We start from the raw sequence: 24,580 nt of genomic DNA, 5'->3' as shown, positions 1-24,580 counted from the left end.
TACATGGGCAATAAGCTGGACAATATTCCTTCATTTAACAAATACTTATTGAGTGCTGGATACTTGGCTAGTATTTGGAAATGAAAGATAAAACACGAGCAATGAAGGATTTACCTTCATGGAGTTTACATACTAACTGGAGTGAAAGACAACAATAACCACCAGCAAATGGAACCACTACAGGTAGGATGAGTCCAGGCTAGGAGTTCTCAGCGTGGAGGCAGGGAGCTGGGGGATAGAAGGTGTGTGTGTGTGTGTGTGTGTGTGTTAGTTGCTCAGTCATGTCCAACTCTTTGCGACTCCATGGACTGTAGCTCGCCAGGCTCCTCTGTCCAAGGAATTCTCCAGGAAAGAATACTGGAGTGGCTTGCCATTCCCTTCTCCAGGGGATCTTCCCGACCCAGGGATCAAACCTGGTCTCCTGCTTTGCAGGCAGATTCTTTACCATCTGAGCGTCCAGGGAAGCCCAGGAGATGGTAAGGAAACTCATAAGAGTCAAGGAGCTTTCTCTGGGACAGACGGCAGCCTGTCTTATCCATAAGAAGCCTTAGGGAGAGCGTGTGAGCCCCCACAGAGCAGAGTGTCGGAAAGCACTGTGTGGGAAGGGGTCTGCAAGCATGAGAATTGAAAGGATGCTGTTGCGGCTGGAGAGTGTTAGCCCAGGAAGGAAGGGGCAAGGCACAGATGGAGCGGGAGGCAGAGCCTGGACGATGCAGGAAGGCTGGGACCATGGCCTGGCTGCCCTCCTGAAGTCGTGGTAAGGAACTAGGATTTTGTTTTAACTGCAATAAAAGGTCACTGAAGCTGTACACCCAAAACTAACACAACATTGTAAATCAACTATACTTCAATTTTTTAAAAAAAGGTCATAGAAGGGCAGGGGAGGCAGTGTGCCTGGAATATGCTATGAATAGAGTCTCAAGCATGGAATAGGGAGACACTATGCCCATTACTAGTATAGTGGGTATGGCTGAAACCTCAAACATGCTATTGCAGAAATGCAGCTTAAAATCTTTTTTTTTCTATACAGTTCAGCTTTCAAATTTCCATTCTTCTAGGTAGCGGAAACTTTTGCCTAGAGTCTAGTTTTGTCTAGACAATTCAAGATAAACACAGTCACTTCAATGTTTCCTTTGTCATTTTAGGATTCTGCCCCTCCTTTTTTTCCTCCTTTTTCCCCCGGGGGTCAATTCTAGGGTCAATTTCCATGCTGTCCTGTCCCTGACCGATTGGATTCTGCTCCATGGGTCTCATCATCCTCTGTACCCAGTGGCTCTCTTGAGATGACTAGCCCCTCTTGGACTTTTACCATCTTTTCCCACTCTTGTCAGGTTCTTGCCAATCAAAAACATCTTGGCTATTGAGACTACCAACTCTCTCATGAAATAAAAAAATATCTGCTTAGAAACCTCAGTTGAATTCTACCCTCTCCTTTCACTGGTGTGAATGTCCCCTGGTCAGAGCAGTGAGTGAGTGCTCTTGGTTCTCTGGGTACCGGGTTTGGAGGACAAAGAGAGGCGTGGCACAGATGCAGTAAGAAAAAGCAGGCTGATAGATCCAAATTTTCTCTCTTTCCTTTTTCATCTAGTAAAGCTTTGAATAGCTTCTTACGCCCTTTTGCAGTCACCTCCCCCCACCTCATTGTCTGTAGCAGGGAGCTGGGGCAGAACACTAGAGAAGATATTCTTTTTGTGGATCTGTTCTTTTCAGGAAAATGTGCCTCAGTGGTTTCCATTGCATCAAGGTGATAAGGACATTATACTAGGAGTGCAAAGAGAAAGAAGTTGCCTAGCTTCCACCGTGGAGTACCAAAAAAAGATCCTGCTTATCAAGACAGTGTCAATATCTAGAGAGAAAAAGATGTTTTGAACACTTATGAGCTAAGATCCTGGACTAACCAAGGGGCAAAGAAGGTGGGTCAACGAGCTCTCTCTGTTCCCAGAGATGTTTCCCACGTTAGAAGAGCAGAAGTGAAGAATGGACTGGTGTCCACTACAGAATATGGTGTCATTAGCTTCCAGAAGAAAGTGAGAGACAGAGTTAATGAATAAAGCCTAGTTTTCCATCACAGGAAATGATTCTCTTTGTGTAGCCTTACACCCTGAAGTACCAGGGTGGGGGGCAAGGACACAATCCAGGGTAAAATGGAAGAGGCCAGAGTGAGGTTTCAGTTAATTCAAGAGGCAGAGCAACCATTTAGTGAAAAGGGTGAGGCTTGGGGAATTTGTTTTTCACAGAATGTGTGTTATGTGTGTTCTAGGAAAACTTGGGTGTCAGTCCTGTGAAAGGAGATAAGGTTAGGAGAAATGAGGCCTAAAGGTGGTAGATAAGATAATCAGCTAATCACTTGCATCTTGGGTAAGGACCAGGCTACAGAACTGTGAGGCTCAGTGGGTTTGTGTGGCCATGAGGCTTCCATCTTCAGGAGCTGGAAGGAAGAAGGACTCAGGTTTCCTGATGGAGCCCTGGTCAGAGAACCAGGGATTCCTACCAGCAGCTTCTTGTGACTAAAGGAACATTTATGAGACTGTGGCCCCCAGAATAAGGACAACGATCACAGGCAGTGTCAAACTTTGAATCCCTCAGAGTACCTTCTGCTTTATCCAGTCAATACTAGGTACCTAGAAAACATGTAATGAATAAATACAAATGTGATTCTGTGTTGTTTTGGTTTGATAGGACTGCCATTCTGGGTGACTTTGCTGTTGCTATTTAGTTGCTAAGTTGTGTCTGACTCTTTTGTGACCCATGGACTATAGCGCAGCAGGCTCCTCTGTCCGTGGGATTTCCCAGGCGAGAATACTGGAGTGGGTTGCCATTTCCTTCTCCAGGGGGTCTTCCTGACCTCAGGATCGAACCTGTGTCTCCTGCATTGCAGGTGGATTCTTTACTGCTGAGCACTGGGTGGCTTAAATAACAACATGGTGTCTCATAGTTCTGGAGGCTAGAAGTCCGAGATCAAGATGTCCATTGGGTTGGCTCCCTATGAGGACTGTGAGGGAGAATCTGTCGTGCACACTTCTCGTAACTCGTGGAGATTTGCCAGCAATGTTTGCTGTTCATTGACGTGTAGGTACGTCACCCAGATCTCTGCCTTCATGTTCAATGTGCTCTTCCTGTGTCTGTCTACACAAAGTTGTTTTCTTTTAAAGATACTAGTCATACTGGGTAAGGGGTCACCCTATACCAGTATGACTTCATCTTACTAAATACATCTGCTGTAATCCTATTTCCAAGTCAAGTCCCATTCTAAAGTACTGGGGGTTAGGACTTGAGCATATGAACTTTTGGGGGTCACAGTTCAACTCATAACACCCATCTTTTTGAAATTCAACACATCATGGTGTCCCCAGAGTACTGCTTGTGAAGTATGACTTCAAGCCACCCACTTCTCTCCAGCTCTTCTTCTGCTCTTTAATCCAGGCTGCCACCAACACTCACTCAGACTCCTGCTCTAGCCCAGGGAGTTGGAGTCACACTTACATGTGCAGAGATGTGTTTTCCTTTAGTTTTACTGAGTTTCTACCTCCAGTCACCATAGTGACTGATGCACAAGCTCTGTCTAGTTACGCCCAGGTCAACTCAGGGAACTTCAGTGATTTCTCAGTTTTCTTGAGTTTATGCTCAATCAGATCAAGTATTTCTCTCTCCCTCCCTCTCCTTGGCAAGGCAAGACTGTTCCTGTTGGGGGGACATCATAGTGATGTGGCATTAATGGGGCAGGATTTGTGGTCACTCTGAGCTGGCATCTGCATTCCACAGCGCTGTCTGGTCTTGACTGTTGGCTCTTAGTGAAGACCTGACCCGGGATGTGCTGCAGCAGCCTGGGCTCATGTCTCAGGGCCATGCTGCCGTCTCTAGCTGCATCTCATCTTCCTGACCGTGGTTCTCATCAGGCTCCTCCCCTGGAACCTGGAAGGATTTGTCTGCTGTCCCTGTAGCTGCTGGGATCTACGGAACTCCAGAAGGCTGACCCCAGGACCAGTGGTCTAGACATCTTGCACAGTGATTGGTCATCCATGGATTCATCTGCATGGTTTTCCAGGGTTCTAGAACTTCAGGTAGCAAGTCAGCACCAGCCTCTCTTATTCCTGGATTTCCCGAAACCTGTTTGAGGGTTCCATTGTTTTCAAGGAATGCGCAATCATTGGAGTCTGATTTCCTTGTGTGTCTTTAGTAGAATAGAAGCCTCCTGTCACCTTTGTATCCCTTGGAGTTAGCACAGTGTCTAACATGGTGTAGATGCTCAGTAGAGTGTCTGCTGGGTAAATGATTCTCCAGCTGTCTGGCACCTCTGGTGGCTGACACACCTTAGGACTTCCAATGCAATGGGAAAAGGGTGGGCTTTGGAGGCAGAGCAGACCCCCCTTCAGATCCCAGCCATGCTCCTTGCTGCTTAGGCCACCTTGGGCAAGTGACTTTTTCTCTATAAGTCTGAGCTTTCTCAGACATAGGTGGGAAACTACTTCACAGGTTGAGATTGGGTATAAATTAGATAATGTATATTAAAGCACTTAGCCTACCTCCTGCTGCTTAAGTAAGTGCACCATGAATGGCTTTTTATTATCACTGTGCTTTCTTTAGCTCCTGTGAGCCCCTCAAAACTTGCAGTTAGAGTGCTTTCTGTGAGCTTTGAAGGAGGGACCCATCCTGCTTAGCCTCAGATCTTTACTTGGCTGAGGGTGGGTTGAGTTTTCAAAGCTCTGGAAAGGAGGATGTGAGAGCAATCAGGACTGAAGCCTCCACTTCCGACTCTCACTCAGAGCTATGATCATCCTGGGTTTGACTCGCGAGTGTCAGCTGGAAGGTTGCATGACAGTGGCAGCTGTTGATATGCTTAGATAGAGGGATGAAATTTACTGTGGTTGAAACATGAAAACCACTTCTTTTTCCTTAGAAGGGACCAGATAATGGAGTTGAACTTCAAGTTCCAGAAGCAGAGATGGATCAGGAAATTCTAGACTTGGGGCAAGAAAGGGATGTATTTTCCTGGCCAGAGTTCCCTTTGGGATTTGGTGAAAGCTGCTCCACGAACATTGGTCATGTGCTCTCGTTATAGTCATGAAACAGCGGGATCTTGCTGCCTTCTCGTCTGTCTGTTCTTTATTTCACTAGTTGTGTTAGAGAGGTAGGGAAGTGGTGACATCACTGGTTTCTGTCTCTAGGTCTGAGTAGGTGCCAACTTGAAGGCCTGCTCCTGTTTTCCACAATGAGGTCCCTCTTTGTTGCGGAAATTTTCCAATGTGCCGTTCTAAATATTTTGAGCCCTGCGCTTTTATTTTTACGGGGGAAACCGAACGAAGTCTAGCGAGTCTGAAATGTAGGTGAGTTGGCCAGAAATACTGGCCTCCTTGTTTCTAAAATGCACCAGGGGAAAATAAAACAACACACAAGTAGTACCTACACACCAAAAATCATTCTAACGTTCAGAGTGGAATTTAATGGAATAAGCAATGAAACAGAAGGCTGAGTTCCAGAGGTGGCTCCAGCAACAACTGGCTGCCTTGGTTCACTTGTTTGTAAAATAGGGACAACAATAGCAAACCCAATGAAATCACTGGCAGTTAACTAAGCTCCTGCTAGTAAGAACTGATGGCATTTTTCAGCATGATGTGCTGGGTGCTGTTATAGATGGAGGAAACCGAGGCCAAGGGAAGTCATGTCTGACTCTTTGCAACCCCATGGACTATAGCCTGCCAGGCTTCTTTGTCCATGGAATTCTCCAGCAAGAATACTGGAGTGGGTTGCCATTCCCTTCTCCAGGAGATCTTCCCCACCCAGGGATTGAACTTGGGTCTCCTGCATTGCAGGCAGATTCTTTACCAGCTGAACCAGCAGGGAAGCCTAGATTACTATTAAGCGCCCATGGTAAGAATTGATGTCATTTTTTTTAGTGTGATGTAGGAAACCAAGGCAAAGAGAAGTTCCAAAATTTGCCCAAGTTTGTGCAGCCAAGGGCAGGACCAGGATGGGGCCCAAGAGGTCTGACCAGGTCTGCCTGGTCCTATCCATGCTGTCTTCTGACCTTGAACTTGAAGCCCTTCACAGGCTGCTAGTGAGCAGTGCAAGGTGGTCCTTTGCTAGGAACAAAATGAAGTGATGGTAGAAAAGTGCATTTTTTGATAAGGGATGTGTACACTGTAAGGGTCTAAATCTAATGTTAGCCATTTGATGAAGGCCTTCCACACACATCTCTTTCCCTCTCTTCTTAAACAGGGTGTAGACAAATATTTATTTATACCCTAACACATTTAGCCCAACCTGCAAACTCTGCGTCAAAGCTGTTCCGAGTGCTTTGCCTGCGTTACTGAACACCAGGCCCCAACAGACCAGGGAGGCTGAGAATAACACTTTTTACTGATAATAAAACTATATCACAGAGGTTGGGGCTTCCCTGGTAGCTCAGATAGTACAGAATCTGCCTGCAGTGGGGAGACCCGGGTTGGGAAGATCCCCTGGAGAAAAGAATGGCAAGCCACTCCAGTATTCCTGCCTGGGGAATTCGATAGACAGAGGAGCCTGGAGGGTTACAGTCCATGGGATCACAAAGAGTCAGACGTGACTGAGTGACTAATACTTTTACTTTTCACAGAGAGGTTAAGTGATGGGCCCTGAGCCGCAGAGCTAGGGCTGAACCTGGGATTGAACTCGGGCTCCGGCCGCAGGGCCTGCGCTGTTACAGACCAGAAGTTCTCAGTTACAACCCAGTGGCTGCGCAGGGCAGCATGAAAGGAATGGGCATGTTTGTGGTTACTGATCCCCGCGTCTGTGCCAAGCACTGTGCCAGGGGCTACACAAACCTTCCCTCATACATTGCTTCCCACAAGGCAGAAGTCAGGTGCCGCTGCAGCTCCGCCTTGTAGCTCAGGGGGTAAAGAGGTAAAAAGTTAAGTCAAGTGTCCATAACGTGTAGCTCATACGTGTCAGAGCTGAGGTTCAAATTTATGCTCTGTGGCAGCAGGTCCAAAGTTCTCCGGCGGCTCAGTCTGGCCAAGTAAATGGTCAGGCTTGCTAGCGGGTGTGTGTATAGGGTGTGTGGTATATTAGGATCTCCTTTGGCTGTAGGCTCTTTGCTGTCTCCTACCAGCTTCCTCCCAACATGTGAAGTAGCTGATATCATGAGCTGCATCTCTTTGACTCGTGTATATTTCTCAATCGATTCTAAAACCAGAGGGCAGGGGTATAATTTGTTGTTTTTCTTAAGTCCTAACACAGGATAAGCATGATCACAGAAATATGAAGAGGGGACTGTGAGGCCCAAGAGGCAGGTCTGAACAGGAACACCTTCACCGAGGAGATGACTTTGGAGCTGGGACTTGAAATGGAAGGGCATTTGCCCGGTAGAGACCGAGAGGCTTGATGAGCTACACCTAATTGGTCTTTGCCCGCCTCCCAGCCTAAGCACAGGGCAGGGCTCCTGGCAGGGGTCCCCTACCTGTCTGGGGGATGGAGAGGTGATGAGCCCTGACTCATGACTGACATGCAGGTGAGCAGATGTCTGCCGGTGGCTGGGGAAGTAGAAGCACAGAGATAAGAGAATTCAAGGATGGGGTGTGAGGAAAATCTAGGGAGAGTTTAGAAATCAAGAAAACTCAGGAGCTTAAAGCAAATGGTCTTTGAAGTTATGTACTTCCTTGGAAGAGAAACCAAGGCAAGCAATTCAGTTAGGTGAGGGGCAATTCATACTTTTTCTAATACAGAATGCCAACTTTGCGAGAGGTTTTTTTTTTTTTTTTTCCCTGTGAATTTATGGTGGGTGAAAGTATTCAGGAACTCTGGGGAAACCCAGTGCACAGGCAGAAAATCAACTCTAGCTGAAAATAAAGGACTGGAAAATTATTATTGAAGAATTGTTTTTCTGTGGTTCATCTTTCCGTATCTGAGACAAGGATTTCTTTCATTGGTATAATTAGTGGTTGCATTTTCTACAGGACATTTTTCGTGTCAAGCAGTCAATGGTTCCAAAGAAGAGGGTGGGTGGGGCTGCACAGAAAGAGGAAAAAGTGGCAGGCTGATGCTGTTGAGGGGGTGCAACTGGATTTGGCAAAGGCACCCTGCTTGCACCATGAGTTACTCTCAAGCATCAGCAAGCCTGAGCTGACTTTTGAAATGTAGCTGAAACCCTGTGATAATGCACCCTCAGGAGCTCCAAGTGATTTGGCTGTGGTGGAGCTTTGCCAGCTCAGTTCAAATTCACTTCATCTGTCTGTCTTGCTCTCTTTCCTTCTCCCTCTCTTCTCCCTTCTTCCCGACCCACCTCTCCCTCCCTCCCCAACTGCCCCCGCCCCCTGCCCCATCTCTGTCTTTTCCCCTCTACTAGGTATTAGTAATACTCAGATGAGGACTTCCTTGGAGGTCAGGTGGTTAAGACTTTGCCTTCCAAGGCAGGTGGTGTATTGGTCTGGGAGCTGAGATCCCACGCGCCTCATGGCCAAAAACCCAAAACATAAAGCAGAAACAATATTGTAACAGATTCAATAAAGGCTTTAAAATGGTCCCCATCAAAAAAAATCTTAAAAAAAAAAAGTACTCAGATGAAAAAGAGATAGCCTTTGTCCTTATAAGAGAGAGAGGAGTAAGTCGGCAGGACAGTGCAGTGTGGTAAGAGAGGATTCAGAATGGGACACACCAAAGGGTCATGTACCCCAGCCTGGAGGAAGGTCACCAGAGAGACCATACTGTCTGGAATGAGTTAATTATTTGCTTGTGGCTGTCAATGTCTTCCTTGGAGTTAATGCTTCAAGTCTGTTCTTTTTATTTCACTCTCTTCTTGGAAACTTCCCTTCTAGCCCTTCACTTTTGACCCCAGCCTTCCCTGTCCATTGGCACTACCCTCCGTATGCACAGTCTCTTTGGCTCCTACCCACTTCCTCACCCATGGTGGTCCAGCTGTGGCAGCTGACCCTGGTTATCTGGTTCGCTCCCCAGCCTTGCTGTCCTGGGTCCCAGTGTAAGCAGTCAGGCTTCCCCAGGTGTGAGGATGAATGCATGCTCCAGAGTGGGGATGACTTGTGAAGGTCACTGGAAATAGAAGGCGAATATATCTCATCAGGTGTGCAGCCAGGCCTCCAGAGGCTCTAGACCATGGTTCTGGGATAGGCCTCCATCTATCACGGGCTATGACAGAGTCTCCCAGTTCAAGCGACCCTGTTGTGCAGGACGTTCAGCCTCTGCCGTCTCTGGGTTGTCTACTGCCCCTCCTGCTGATGATCTCGCCTGCTGCTTCTTCCCCCCTGCATCCCCCCTTGCATTTAAGCCTCTTCAAGACACTTCTTCCCCAATTTTGGGTTTAGTTGGCATTTTGGGGGGCAGGTCCTGTTCTTGACACAGATATGACAGTGTGTGTGCCAGGAGCCACTCGGTGTCTGCTTTACCTGGGCATGACAGAGACATAGGTCTCCACCGACTGGCGGGCAAGGGGGTGAGTTTCCATTCCTGACCATGCACTTAGACCTAAGCTCCCAAGCATTCTGATCTTAGCTCCAGGGTCTAGCCTGGCACTAGGGTTCCTACAAGAATCTACCTGGTGCTCCCAATTCTGATCCCACCCCTCACGGTGACATCACAGCATTTTACCATCTCAAACTATTACTGCTTTAAAACAATGTTGTTGGAGGCTCAAGAGGGAGCAATATATGTACAATTATGGCTGATTTGTGTGGTTGTAAGCAGAAACCAACACAACATTGTAATTTTCCTCTAATTAAAAAAATAATAAAAAATAAAACAACACTGTCATGCCTTAGGATGGACCATGAGGGCTAATTTTCTGGGTTTGTGGAGTGACCACCCTGCTGCAAAGACTTGTGGTCTGTAGGTGCCTGAGCTCAGCTCTGCCTGCTTGGGTGTCCAGGGCACTGACTGGCTGTTTAGTTCTTTCTTTTGCCTCAGCAGACTTCCTTTTATTCCTATTGCTCTACTTGTTATAGCTGTAATTATATTGCTTTAAAAAGTGTTTCTTTTGTGTCTTATCACCAGTTCTTCTTTTTTAAAATGGAGGACAAGAAGCTCTGGGTTAGGGGTCCAGACCAGGTTCAAACAAGGCAGTCCAACTCCATAAGCGTTCTGATGCCCTGGAGCATCTCCCAGATGATGCCTGGAAAGCCTCCGAGGTTGCAAAGCTGGCCTTCCGGAGAAGGTCCACAATTGCCCCACATGCAGTGATGTTCCTTTGGACACTCTACAGAGTGGAAGAAGGAGGATTCCATCTAGGGGACTATAAATTCAGCCTCAAAATAGCCCAGTAGAGCTATTAGATATTGGTGATGTTTATGAGATCATTCAGGGTATGTGCTTCTGTGTTGTGCAAGTCGCTTCAGCCATGTCCAACTCCTTGTTGCCCCATGGACTGTAGTCCACCAGGCTCCTTTGTCCTTGGGATTCTCCAGGAAAGAATACTGCAGTGGGTTGCCATGCCCTCCTCCAGGGGATCTTCCTGACCCAGGGATCAAACCCACATCTCTTACATCTCTGGCATTGGCAGGTAGGTTCTTTACCACTAGCCCCACCTGGGCAGCCCCTTTCAGGGTATGTGTTAGCGTATTTATTGACCTTAATAGGTCTCTCGCTTTCTGCTCTTGCCAGATCTGCCAGGGAGCATATATATATATATGTATATATATATATGCATTTGGGTGTAGTCAGTGTTTCTCTAATTTTAATCTTTCATATACTCATCTTCATCATTTTGACTTTGTTACTTAAACTATTATTTATTTAATTCTTTCTGTAAATCAGCTCAAACAATTAAACATAAATATCTTAATCTTGTCCTAAACAAGTATCCGTGAAATCATATTTTTGGTTTACTACTTATATTTTCCTAATTAACATATAAGCAAATTCAGAATAATTATTATAAAATATTTGCTTGCATACAAATGAAATCCTTTTATACACCTGCATGGACCCCTGTATCACACTTTGTAAAGGATAGAAGGAGCTTTAAGTGACTAGATCCTTTACACTGGGAGAATCCATTCTATCTAATTCATCCACCTTCTCTCAAGATAGGATTTCCAGAGGATTCTCCTTGATGCAGCTATTCCGGATGCTTTATTATCGTGGAGATCAAGGTCACTTTCACCAGGAACTTTAATTTTTCACAGTGACTAAGATTCTAAGCTCTCTTAATTCAACAAATATTTGAGCCTGCCTAGTGCCTGTGACAGAGAAGGCAATGGCACCCCACTCCAGTACTCTTGCCTGAAAAACCCCATGGACGGAGAAGGCTGGTAGGCTGCAGTCCATGGGGTCGCGAAGAGTCGGACACGACTGAGCGACTTCACTTTCACTTTTCACTTTCATGCATTGGAGAAGGAAATGGCAACCCACTCCAGTGTTCTTGCCTGGAGAATCCCAGGGACGGGGGAGCCTGGTGGGCTGCCGTCTATGGGGTCGCACAGAGTCGGACACGACTGAAGTGACTTAGCAGCAGCAGCAGCAGTGCCTGTGAGGCACTGTGGGTGGGGCACTCCTGGCCCTGCATTTCGCAGCTCCCCTTCCCTGTGAAGTTTCAGAGGATGATGGCAAAGGCATGCAAAGTTCCGTGGGCTATGACATAATGTGCCAGAAACCCCAGTGAGGAAGTCTGTGGCTGGGGCTGGAGGCCTGAAAGGAAACTCTCCCTCCTCTGAAACCCAGACCATTTGATCACTCATCAGTCACATCAGGGGACAGAAAACGGAGCCGATGAGAGAGCTTGGGGAAGGAGAAACGAGAGAGAGCTGGGCGGCCAGACTTCTTTGTGCACTTTTGGACCTGCCGTGTGGAGAGAAAACCATCCATGACTAGGAACTCTGACCACACTGCAACCTCATCCTTTGTAAACACTATCTAGTCACATCCTGGAATCTCCAGGTCAGGGCCCTCTGTGATCCCTGCATGGGGAACAGGAAGGGGGACCCATGGCATCAAGATAGATCTCCCAAGAGTAAGAGTGTCTTCAAGTGCGTTTGTAGATTTAAAGTTCCATTTGGAGACAGAAATGTTGGTTCTTTCTGCCATCACCTCCATGGCCAACCTCCATTCTGTATCCAAATATGAATTAAATCTGTAATTATCCATGATAGGAAATTATTATGATAGGAATCCCTGGAACCTCCCTGAGGTCCTAGGTCTCTCCAAGAAAATGCCCCTTTATGAAAGAAGCTTTTTGTGGTTGCCAGCTTGTCCTAGAGAGTAGGAAAAGCATATAGCCTTAGGTACGTGCCTTGCTGTTGCACATGGGTTGGGATACTGCATTTAGAATAGAAGTGTCAGGGCAATGATGGACATTTTGCTGTGTGATTGTCTTTTAGTCGTGTACCTGTTTTTGTAAGGCCCATGTTTGAAAGCAGCCCTCCACAAGAGGCAGGACCAAACTGGTCACGTTTGAGAAGAAGCCCCATGCCCCTCCATGGGGTCAGCTGAAGGAACAGGAGCTGCCCTGGGTGCCCGCCACTGCTCTTCCTCCCACTGGGATGCTATAACATGTCGAGATGGCACCAGTGCCCCTTCTGACCATCAGGATGAGCATAATTCTGCCTAGAGGGGTGAGAAATTATAACCCTGAGCTCTCCACTTTATTCAGGGACCATTCCTTTTCTTCCTCACTGGATCTGGGGTGAATGGGAGGCAGAAGGAAAGCCATCTTGGGTCTTAGCCATTCTGTGGGTCTGGCTGTCTGTGCAAACTGCTAATACAGCATAGAAGAAAAAGAACCTGCTTTATTTCTACCACAGAAATGAGCAAATTAGTTTTTAGCAGCTGAATGCAACATCGATTCTGCCACCAGAATTTAGATCACCAGGTGTCTAAAGAGAGTGGATGACTCTTTAGGCAACAGCAGCAACACATGGCACTTCATACCCTTGAGAGAGACTCCACTGGAAGGTATCTGCAACCTAGCAATTGATGAGGCCACTTGAAACATCTGTCACTTGAAAGAGACCGTCTAAGGGACTTGCTCCATGTCACCTTCACTCCATCCTCTAAGCACCATCTGTATATTAGTTCAGGTTTCCAGGAAACAGCACACAAATGCTTTTGAGTCCCTTAAAGAAAGGTCTAGCAGGAGAGATGGCTGAGTGTTAGTTATGTCTTTGTAAGTCCTGAGAGTTAGTACAGCAAAGGATCCTTTTTGCAAGTGTTTTTGTATCTTTTGTACATCTCTTTCTGAAAGTGTCATTCATTACACAATTCACGCAACATTTCCTGAAATTCATTGCTAGGAAAAAGCTTTTTTGACCAGATTAATTTATTAATTCTCCCAACAAATCTTTATGGAATGTCTGTTTTGTGCCAGGCACTGGGGTAGGTATCGGAACATAGATGAACCAGGATGTTTTCTTATATTTGATATAAGCACTAAGTCACCCAAGGTGTACGCAGTTTTTCTAGATCTGGCAGGAGCACCAAACTCAACTGAGTTTTCAAATACATTGACTCCTTCTTTCCAAGTAGAACTCTTTTATATTCTTCTCATTTTTATTATTAATTAAAGCTGTATTATAAAGAGATATATTCTCCTTTAAAATTTTTTTATAAGACAGAGAAGTTCATAAGTTGTCTGCTCTTCATATCTGTTCTTCAAACATCCTCCAATTCCACTCCTAGGTGTGACCACTATTACCTATGTGTTGTTACCATCTGGCTACAAAGCATGCATGTGAGCGCACACACACACACACACACACACACACTGAGCAAGAGCAAGGAGATTGGAATGATCCACCCCAAGTGCAGACAGAGGTGTATTGTTAGGAAAGAACTGTAAAAAATAATGAAGACTCCTAAAAGTCAGTCTGTTTTTTATTAGCACCATATACCAGCAATTCTAAACAATGTCAGGGATAAAATACTCCTTATGGGTGGACTGCTTTCATCAGTTCACCTTCTCCAGGACTGTAACTCTGGACATACATACGCACATAGCAATTGCATATGGATACACCTATATATGCAGACAGGTGTACAAATATGTACTTGTACAACATATATCTTTTGTAAAATACAAATGGGTTAACAGGCATTATTCTTATAATATTTTTCTATTAATTTATTTTGGACTTCTTTCTACATCATTTCTTACACATCCAGTTCTTTCTCCTGTGCTGTTCTTAGTCACTCGGTCATGTCTGACTCTTTGCGACCCCATGGACTGTGGTCCGCCAGGCTCCTCTGTCCATGGGGATTCTCCAGGCAAGGATACTGGACTGCATTGCTGTTCCCTTCTCCAGGGGATCTTCCCAACCCAGGAATTCAACTGGGGTCTCCTGCATTTGCAGGCAGATTCTTTACCAACTGAGCTACCAGGGAAGCCCAGTTCCTTCTGAATGATTGCCAAATTTTCTGTGATATGAACGTATCATAAATTTTTTATCCAAGCCTTCATTGTTTTGCTATTAGCATGGTAAGTAGATGAGTTTTACTAATCCAGACTGATAGTCTTTTTCTTTTGTTATGTACAGCTGCCTCGTTTACATTTATTTTTTTATAACATGTATTTATTACACTTAATTTTATTACAATATTTGTTTGGTGATAGTATATCTATATTTTCTGTTTATATTGTTGTCACAAAATTTATTTTGGTTATTTTGTTCTGCCTGTGACTTCTTTGCTTTGCTTTGTCTTCCCGTTTCTCATAATAATATTTGAAACTTTGATAGTTAAACCTCTCTTTCTTGTTTTATCAATGTTGGGCAGATTTATAACTCAGGATGAAAGAAGAGGAAGATTTATATTTTACACTTCCTCTCAGCTTCTTTCACTCATCTCACTTTTTATTATTATTATTTTTTGTATTACCAAGATTTACAACTTACATAGAACTGAGCTCTGAGAATGTAATTACACACTCAGTGGTCACCAATAGTCCTTTCATCCATGGCTTTCCTGATCATGACATGACTTCAAACATTTTTTTACTTATCTTTGGGTTGGCTGAATTTGTTGTGTCGTTTTTTTTTTAAAGAAGGGCTCATAAATGCTATGTTATCAGATTCTTTGCATTATTAAAACTGTCTTTAGACATAAAACATATAATTCTCAGGTCACGCGTTTTTCTCCATCAGAATTCTGTAGATATTGTTCACCTACTGCTGGCATTGGATGTTGATATGGAGAAGGCTGAGGTCAGCCATTTTCTCTCTTTGGGAAACATGCTTTATTTAATTTCTGAATGTCCTTAGGAATCTTTTTTAATTCTCAAACTTCATGGTTTCCACTAAGATATGGTTCAAATTTGAGACTGTATTTTTCCTTGATCAAAAAGTCTATTTTCTGTAGATTTTAATCAGTGGATTCATATTTTTTTTGTTATTTAAGAAAACATTTCTTCCTTATTATATTGAATATTTGTTCTGTTTTCCACTTTAGGAATATTAGCTACACATACAATGAGCCTCTTCACCCATCTGTCATCTTCTCTATACTCTCTTTTATTTTTTAGAATTCTTTTTCATTTTTTGTTATACAAATTTCTTAAGGTATACCTCTACCTCCATATCGGAGAAGGCAATGGCACCTCACTCCAGTACTCTTGCCTGGAAAATCCCATGGACAGAGGAGCCTGGTAGGCTGCAGTCCATGAGGTCGATAAGAGTCGGACATGACTGAGCGACTTCACTTTCACTTTCACTTTCATGCATTGGAGAAGGAAATGGCAATCCACTCCAGTGTTCTTGCCTGGAGAATCCCAGGGACGGGGGAGCCTGGTGGGCTGCCGTCTATAGGGTCGCACAGAGTCGGACACGACTGAAGCGACTTAGCAGCAGCAGCAGCTACCTCCATATGGCTTGCCTAGTGGCTCAGCTGGTAAAGAATCCGCCTGCAATGCGGGAGACCTGGGTTCGATCCCTGGGTTGGGAAGATCCCCTGGAGAAGAGAAAGGCTACTGACTCCAGTATTCTGGCCTGGAGAATTCCATGGACTGTGTAGTCCATGGGGTTGCAGAGTCAGACATGACTGAGCGACTTTCGCTTCACTTTCACTACGTCCATATACCTAGCTGTGTTATCTATTCTTGCTGCTTCTGATATGACTTTCATTCTTATGCTTTTATTATCTTAAACTTTTTTCAAATGCTACTTCAGGTTATATTTTATTTCCTTTTGATATTTCATACTCTAATCTTTGATTGTCTGATTTCTTTCCTATCTCTCCCTAAAGAGCCTAAGTTCTCTTTCTTTAAAAAGAGAGATGTTTGTGTGTGCTCAGTTATATCTGACTCTTTGTGATCCCATGGACTGTAGTCTGCCAGGCTCCTCTCTCCATGGGATTCTCCAGGCAAGAATACTGGAGTGGGTTGCCATTTCCTTTTCCAGGAGATCTTCCCAACCCAGGGATTGAACTTGCATCTCTTGGAGCTCCTGCATTGGCAGGCAGATTCTTTATACCACTAGTGCCACTTGGGAAGCCTCCAAAGTAGAGACAAGTATATGAAAATGTCTCCTCTTTTCTGAAGTAATTCTCTTTCTGAAAAGTTTTTTTAAAAACCTGCTGTCATTCATGTCTTACGTGTTAGGCACTATCTTTACATGGGTCCCCCTTTGCTTTCTTTGTGGTAATATGTAAAGGAGACAAGTCTACACAGGAGGAGAGTAATAGGGAAAGTCACGAATGTCAATCTGGGTAACATCTTCACAGAACTCTTTCCAGATGTCTCTTCTTCTGCCTTGAGGGCCCATCTTGCCTCAGTTTCTTGTTCTTCTCCATCTGGGGAGAGTAGATCACCTGAACAGGAGGTCACTGTGGCTCCACGTAGAGCCTCCAGCTCATGATTTGAGTGTTCAAACATTCTTTATAAAGAATTCAAACAGCACAACAAGATGTAGGTTGAAAAACAAGTCTACCCCACACTTAACCCTTTCCTCTGAGATAACCACTCTTACTGGTTTTCTATGTCTTCTGGACCGAGAGCCTGTGTGTACACAACTTGGTAAAATGGTATACACAAGGCTTGAATTTTCTTACTTAATAATAAATGCTGGCAGTTGTTCCATATTAGCAGATATCTTTCAACTTCAGTCTTGTTAATAACTGCAGAGTGTTCTTTCAAACTCACACTCAGGGCATACTGAATAATTCAGGCTTTCTCAGCCAGCACATAATTTCTGATAATGATGAGGGAGTATTTTCCTTCCTCTTTGTTTCTTCCATGGGTTCTGTCACCTCACGGGTTGCCTGAGTTGTCAGGATCCCCTGAAGGCCTACTTAGGACAGGGGACAGAGCCAGGAGGGATCTTGTTGGAGATGAAAGGACGATCATTAATTTCTGCTTATACCTACATCTGCCCAACCTTAAAGTACAGGACTAGGGGAAACAGGATGGTGGCAACTTGGTTATACAGACATTAAAATAAGAAAGAAAGTTATGTAAGTGAACATGGTATTTGAAAGAATCTTCATTTTCTCTCTAGCTCCCCTTTCTGCAAGGAATGAAAACCCAGAAGATACAAAGTGTGTTTAGTTTTGGCCAGTCAGAAGTTTGGCTTGCACAGCTGACTTCACTCTATACTTTAAATGTTTTCCCTAAAAACAATATAGTTATATCTGAGATAGGGACAAAAAATAAGTTAACAATATCAGATAGATTAAACAAACAGATTCAAGAAAGGTTGAGATAAACCGCTGGAAGTTTTAACCTCAGTGAGAGAGATTGTTCAAACACGAATCTTGGATCTGATCTCCAAACTTGTATTTATTATCCTCCACTAAGACAAATAGGAATTTCTCCAGGGGGTTATTTGGAGTGCTTTGCCTGGTGAGGTAAGACTCTTTCCTGTGGTTCTTTCAACCAGAGGAGAATTCAGCATAAACAGAGTCCCCACATAAACCCTCTGTACAACCCTTCATATCTATTGGTTGCAGTGAGACTGGAGAAAGGGCAGGGCATTTTTAGTTAAAAAGATTCTTGAAAAATTTATTATATGTGCTTATTACGTGCCTGGCACCATACGGAGCATTTTATGGGCATTATCTCATTTAATTTTCACAAACAGCATCATGAAGGTGGAGTCATCTTCCTAGGATCAAATTCTAACTCTGCCAGTTCTAATTCTTGGTGAGATCATTTAACTCCTCTGTCTCCCCATTTTTCATAAAATGAATTAAATGAGGTATAATGCAAGGACAGGTCCAAGCAGGGTGCCAGGGACCTGGTCAGCATTCACTGAATGTCTGATTATATCCGTACAATTACTCTCAGTACTCGCATTTTACAAATGAAGAAACTGGGGTCCACAGAGGGAGTGTTTTTGCCTTGTCACCCAGCCAATAACATGGAGCCAAGATCCAGACCTGGGTCTGTCCCATTGTAGAGACTCGGATTTTAAACGTGAAGCTCTCTGGTCTATTCATCACACCCAACCCTGAAGCTCAGATGTGGGGCTCAGAGCTCTTTGGGGATGTCAGGTACTCTAACAAGACAAAATGCCTTTGAACTTCCATATATAATAGGTGTGTTCTGAAAAATTATATTCGTGTTGAATCCTGTTTTTCTTTGGCTTTCATTACATGAATAATTTTATGATTGTGCCTTTCTTGCTCAATATTTTCACTCAGAGACGCATAAACACATCTGAATCCTAGTTTACTCTCTGGAATCTTTATTTTATTTTTTTTTGAGTTTTCATCCGTTTACTAAAAAATGAAGCTCCAGTAAGAGTTATTCATAGGACTAGCTCAATAACCCTTTGTTGAATGCCATTAGGAATCTCACTAATATGTCCCTTCATCAATGAGTGAGTGCATTCCTAAAATATTCTGCTTAGAACAAAAGATTGTTTTGTGTAAGTCCAGGTAGGTATTCATATGTGAAAGTTATTTTTGTTATGCTTTTCAGAAGTGTGACATTATATGTGGAGATAAAAATATAGGTTTTGTTATTTAAAAATCTTCTTTAGAAGATAAAATCTTTTTTTAGAAGCTTAAAAACAAATGGAAGTGCTGTTGTTTCTTATTATTTGTGGTAATTATTGGGTTGGCTTAAACCTCGTTTAGAAAACCCGAATGAACTTTTTGACAACTCAATATAGTCTATGAATGAACTTTTTGGACTACTCAATATATTCTATGAATATTTTTTAGTTGTTGCTGCTCACTTGCCCAGTTGTGTCTGACTCTTTGCAACCCCATGAACTGCAGCACATCAGGTCTCCCTGTCCCTCACCATCTCCCAGAGTTTGCCCAAGTTCATGTCCATTGCATTGGTGATGTCATCCAGCTATCTCATCCTCTGACACCTGCTTCTACTTCTGCCTTCAATCTTTCCCAGCCTCAGGAACTTTTTCCAATGAATCAGCTGTTCATATCAGATGACCAAAATATTAGAGTTTCAGCTTCAGCATCAGTCCTTCCAGTGAGTATTCAGGGTTGATTTCCCCTAGGATTGACTGGTTTAATCTCCCTGCTGTCTAAGGGACTCTCAGGAGTCTTATCCAGTACTACAATTTGGAGGTATCAATTCTTTGGTGTTCTGCCTTCTTTACGGTCCAGCTCTCACAACCGTACGTGACCACAGGGAAAACCATAGCCTTGAATATACGGACCTTTGTTGGCAGAGTAATGTCTCTGCTTTTCAACACACTGTATAGGTTTGTCATAGCTTTCCTGCCAAGAAGCAAACATCTTCAAATTTCATGACTGCAGTCGCCATCTGCAGTGATTTTAGAGCCCAAGAAGAGGAAATCTGTCACTACTTCCACCTTTTCCCCTGTATTTGGCATGAAGTAATGGGGCTGGATGCCATGATCTTAGTTTTTTTTAATATTTAGTTTTAAGCCAACTTTTTCACTCTCCTCCTTCACCCTCATCAAGGGGCTCTTTATTTCCTCTTTTCTTTCTGCCATTAGAGTGGTATCATCCACATATCTGAGGCTGTTTATGTTTCCTGATCCTGGCAATCTTGATTCCAGCTTATAGCTCATCCAGCCCAGCATTTTTCATGATGTGCTCAGTGTATAGATTAAACAAACAGGGTGACAGCAGACCACCCTGTCATACTCCTTTCTTAATCTTGAGCCAATCAGTTGTTACATGTTCCATATAGGGTTATGACTGTCGCTTCTTGATGAGCATATGGGTTTCTCAGGAGACAGGTAAGATGGTCTGGTATTCCCATCTCTTTAAAAGCTTTCCATAGTTTATTATGGTCCACACAGTTTGTTTACTGTATATGCAGAGTACATCATGTGAAATGCCAGGATGGATAAAACACAAGCTGAAATCAAGATTGCCTGGAGAAATATCAATAACCTCAGATATACAGATGACACCACCCTTATGGCAGAAAGTGAAGAGGAACTAAAGAGCCTCTTGATGAAGGTGAAAGAGGAGAGTAAAAATTCTGGCTTAAAACTCAACATTTAAAACACGAAGATCATGGCATCTTGTCCCATCACTTCATGGCAAATAGATGGGGAAACAGTGGAAACAGTGACAGATTTAGTTTTTTTGGGCTCCAAAATCACTGCAGATGGTGACTGCAACCATGAAATTAAAGGATGCTTACTCCTTGGAAGAAAAGTTATGAGCAACCTAGACTGCATATTAAAAAGCAGAGACATTACTTTACCAACAGAGATCCATCTAGCCAAAGCTATGGTTTTTCCAGTAGTCATGTATGGATGTGTGAGTTGGACTATAAAGAACGCTGAGTGCCAAAGAATTGATGCTTTTGAACTGTGGTGTTGGAGAAGACTCTTGAGAGTCCCTTGAACTGCAAGGAGATCCAACCAGTCCATCCTAAAGGAAATCAATCCTGAATATTCATTGGAAGGACTGATGCTGAAGCTGAAACTCTAATACTTTGGCCACCTGATGCAAAGAGCTGACTCATTAGAAAAGACCCTGATTCTAGGAAAGATTGAAGGCAGGAGAAGGGGACGGCAGAAGAGGATGGTTGGATGGCATCGCTGATTCAATGGACGTGAGTCTGAGCAAGCTCTGGGAGATGGTGAAGGACAGGGAAGCCTGGCATGCTGCAGTTCATGGGGTCACAAAGAGTTAGACAGGACTACACAACAACACCATCGTCAAAAGCTTTTGCATAGTCGATGAAACAGAAGTAGATGTTTTTCTGGAATTCCCTAGTTTTCCCTATGATCCAGAGAATGTTGACAATTTGATCTCTGGTTCCTCTTCCTTTTATAAATCCCTCTTGGTTATCTGGAAGTTCTTGGTTCACATAATGCTGAAGCCTAGAATGCAATCTAGCATGAATCTAGCATGCAAGATTTTAAGCATGACCTTGCTAGTATGGGAGATGAAAGCAATTGTCTGATGGTTAGCACATTCTTTCGTATTACTCTTCTTGGAAATGGGGAGGAGGATTGACTTTTTCCAGTCCTGTGGCCGCTTCTGGGTCTTCCAGATTTGCTAACATATTGAAGGTAACACCTTGATGGCATCATCTTTTAGGATTTTGAATAATTCCTATTGGAATTCTGTTGCATCCACTAGCTTTATTAACAGCAGTGCTTCCTAAGACCCACTTGACTTTGCTCTTTAGAATGTCTGACTCTAGGTGGCTGACCACACCATTGTAGTCATCCAGTTCATTTGGATCTTTTTTTTTTTTTTTTCATTTGGATCTTTTTTATACAGTTCTTCTGTGTATTCTTTCCATTTCTTCTTCATCTCTTCAGCGTCTACTAGATCTCTACCATTTATGTCCTTTACTGTGCCCATCATCTTTGGGCAAAATGTTCCCTCGATATCTCCAGTTTTCCTGAAGAGAGCTCTAGTCTTTCCCCTTCTGTCATTTTCCTCTATTTTTATACACTGTTCATTGAAGAAGGTCTTCTTGTCTCTCCTTTTTATTCTTTGGTAATATGCATTTAGTTGGATATACCTTTCCCTTTTTCCATTGCTTTTCACTTCTCTTCTATCTTTAGCTATTTGTAAGGCCTCCTCAGATAACCACTTTGCCTTCTTGCTTTTTTCCCTCTTTGGGATGGCTTTGCTTGCTTCCTCCTGTACAATATTATAACCTCAGTCCATAGTTCTTCAGGCACACTGTTTACAAGTTCTAACCCCTTGAATCTATTTGTTACTTCCACTGCATATTCTTAGGTGATTTGATTTAAATCATACCCGACCTAGTGGTTTTCCCCACTTTCTTTAGTTTAGGCCTGAATTTTGCTATGAGAAGCTGATGATCTGAGCCACAGTCAGCTCCAGGTTTTGTTTTTGCTGACTGTATACATCTTCTCCATATTTGGCTACAAAGAATGTAATGTTTGATTTTGGTATTGGCCATTTGGTGATGACCATGTGTAAAGTCATTTCTTGTCTTGTTGAAAAAGGATATATGCTATGACCAATTCATTTTCTTGACAGAATCAGTTAGCCTTTGCCCTGCTTCATTTTGTTTGCCAAGGACAAACTTGCCTTTTACTCTAGGTATCTCTTGACTTCCTACTTTTGCATTCTAATCCCCAATGATGAATAGAACATCTTTTTTTGGTGTTAGTTCTAGGAGGTCTTCTAGGTCTTCGTAGAAATGATCAACTTCAGTCTCTTTGGTGTCAGCCGTAGAGGCATAGACTTGAATTACTGTGATGTTAAATGGCTGGCCTTGGAAACCAACTGAGATCATTGTGTCATTTTTGAGATTGCACCCAAGTACTGCATTTCGTACTCTTTTGTTGACTATGAGGGCTACTCCATTTCTTCTAAGGGATTCTTGCCCAAAGTAGTAGATATAATGATCATCTGAATTAAATCTGCCCATTCCTGTTCATTTTAGTTCACTGATTCCTAAGGTGTCAGTGTTTCTTCTTGCCATCTCCTGCTTGACCACATCCAGTTTACCTTGATTCATGAACCTAACATTCCAGGTTCCTATGCAATACTGTTCTTTGAAGCATCGGATTTTACTTTCATCACCAGACACATCCATAATTGAGCATCATTTCCATTTTGGCCCAGCCACTTCATTCTTTCTGGGGCTATTAATAGTTGTCCTCTGCTCTTCCCCAGTAGCATATCGGACATCTTCAGATCTGGGGGACTCATCTTTCAGTGTCAAATCTTTTTGTCATTTTATATAGTTCATGAGGTTCTCACAGCAAGTATACAGGGGTGGTTTGCCATCCCCTCCTCCAGAATATATTACAAACACTGAATGAGTGAGTATTGACCCATTGCTCATAGGGGAAATGCAAGGTTAGGTTTGCAGGAGTGAACTTCTGGTCAAAATATTTCAGCTTATCAATATATAACTTTGTTTTATGTGCCTGTCTGCTTAAAAACACCTTTTAAAATATATATTGTTGACTCATTAACATTGAACTCATGGTCAACAGTACTGTAACTCATGCCTTGAAGAAAGCTTATATACCACGTTTTTGTTTTGTTTTTTTTCCTTAAGGCACATCTCAGCCTTCTTGTGCTTGGGAATACCAGATAGCACTTCAGCACTGCACTTGGGGGCCATTTTAAACAGTGAAATCACCAGTAAAAAGGGCAAAAAATGCAAAAATGTTGGTATTATGCATACTGTTAAAAGAACACTTGCTTGTAGTATGAGAGCTGAAACAAAAGAGCAGAGCATCTCCTTGTTCAACCTCAGTCCAGAGCACCTGTAAATTTCCACTGCTCTGTGCACATATAGCAATGATTGTCAAAGTGTCCCCAACTAATGAGGGTGAGGTTACAAACACATTTTAGCAAGGAAGCAAATTCTCATATACGGAATCTTCAGATAATGAGGGACTACTGTATTTTGCTTTCAAAATGTCCTTTGTTGCTCCTTTTCAGGTTTTAATTTGGGAACTATGAGAGATTAATTGCATTTATGGCCACCATATTGGTCTCCCAGTATCAGGCTGTCTGTCTTGTAACTCTTGGTCCCCTCCTACATTAAATCCAGACTTGGGCATGTGACTTGGCTTGGCCAATGGAATGTTAACAAATCTGGTGCAGGTAAAAGCTTTAGAAGTACCTGTGCATTTCCTCCTTTCCATTTGGACCCCTGCCACCACCATGAGAACATAGCTGACAAGAAGGGAGTGGGAGATACATGGAAGAGAGCAGAGAATTGTCTCATACAAGGCCATTTAGACCAGCTAGCCATTAGTTGACCACAGATGCATGAGAGAGACCAGCCAGCTAAGATCAGCCAAACCTGGCTCAGGTTAGCCAGTCGACCAACCCAATCCATCGACCATGAGAAATAAATAGATTTTCTTTTTAAGAGCCACCATATTTAAGGATGGTTTCTTACACATCACTGACTAACTGATCCAAGGATTTGAGCATCTCCAGTTTTAGTTTCAGAGCTTTAGCATTCTAGATCCTCTAGAATGCTAGAGGATTAAGCTGAAGGTTGATTCCTGCTTGTCTGTTATGGGAAGATGGAAAAGGAGATCAATCATTTCAACATAAACCAGAGAAAAGAGAAGGGAGATAATGGTCAACAGGGAAGGTTATTAGACTGGGGAAGAACTCAGAGTATGGTTTTTCACATCTACCTTCCCAGGTCTTAATGAGTATCTTCCAGTTATTTTAATTTAACTTTGGCTTGGCTTGGTTCAAATATGACTGTTAAGCTTTTTTCCCCCTTTCATGGGTAATAATGGTTTTTTAAATTTAT

At 43.3% G+C, this 24,580-nt stretch overlaps 1 long non-coding RNA gene across 1 annotated transcript; it reads left to right on the top strand.

Annotated features, from left to right (window-relative positions):
- The first annotated feature begins 2,658 nt into the window (after positions 1-2,658).
- Positions 2,659-22,456, top strand: LOC122454637. The gene is made up of 4 exons (XR_006273458.1): positions 2,659-2,670; positions 16,414-16,417; positions 21,721-21,727; positions 22,330-22,456. It is a non-coding gene; the product is annotated as an uncharacterized LOC122454637 (long non-coding RNA).
- The last annotated feature ends 2,124 nt before the right edge of the window (positions 22,457-24,580 follow it).

This window comes from Cervus canadensis, chromosome 16 (genome assembly GCF_019320065.1).
Source record: "Cervus canadensis isolate Bull #8, Minnesota chromosome 16, ASM1932006v1, whole genome shotgun sequence".
NCBI lineage: Eukaryota > Metazoa > Chordata > Mammalia > Artiodactyla > Cervidae > Cervus > Cervus canadensis.
The sequence above is the reverse complement of the archived record's forward strand: the minus strand, read 5'-3'. Positions and strand labels throughout refer to the sequence as shown.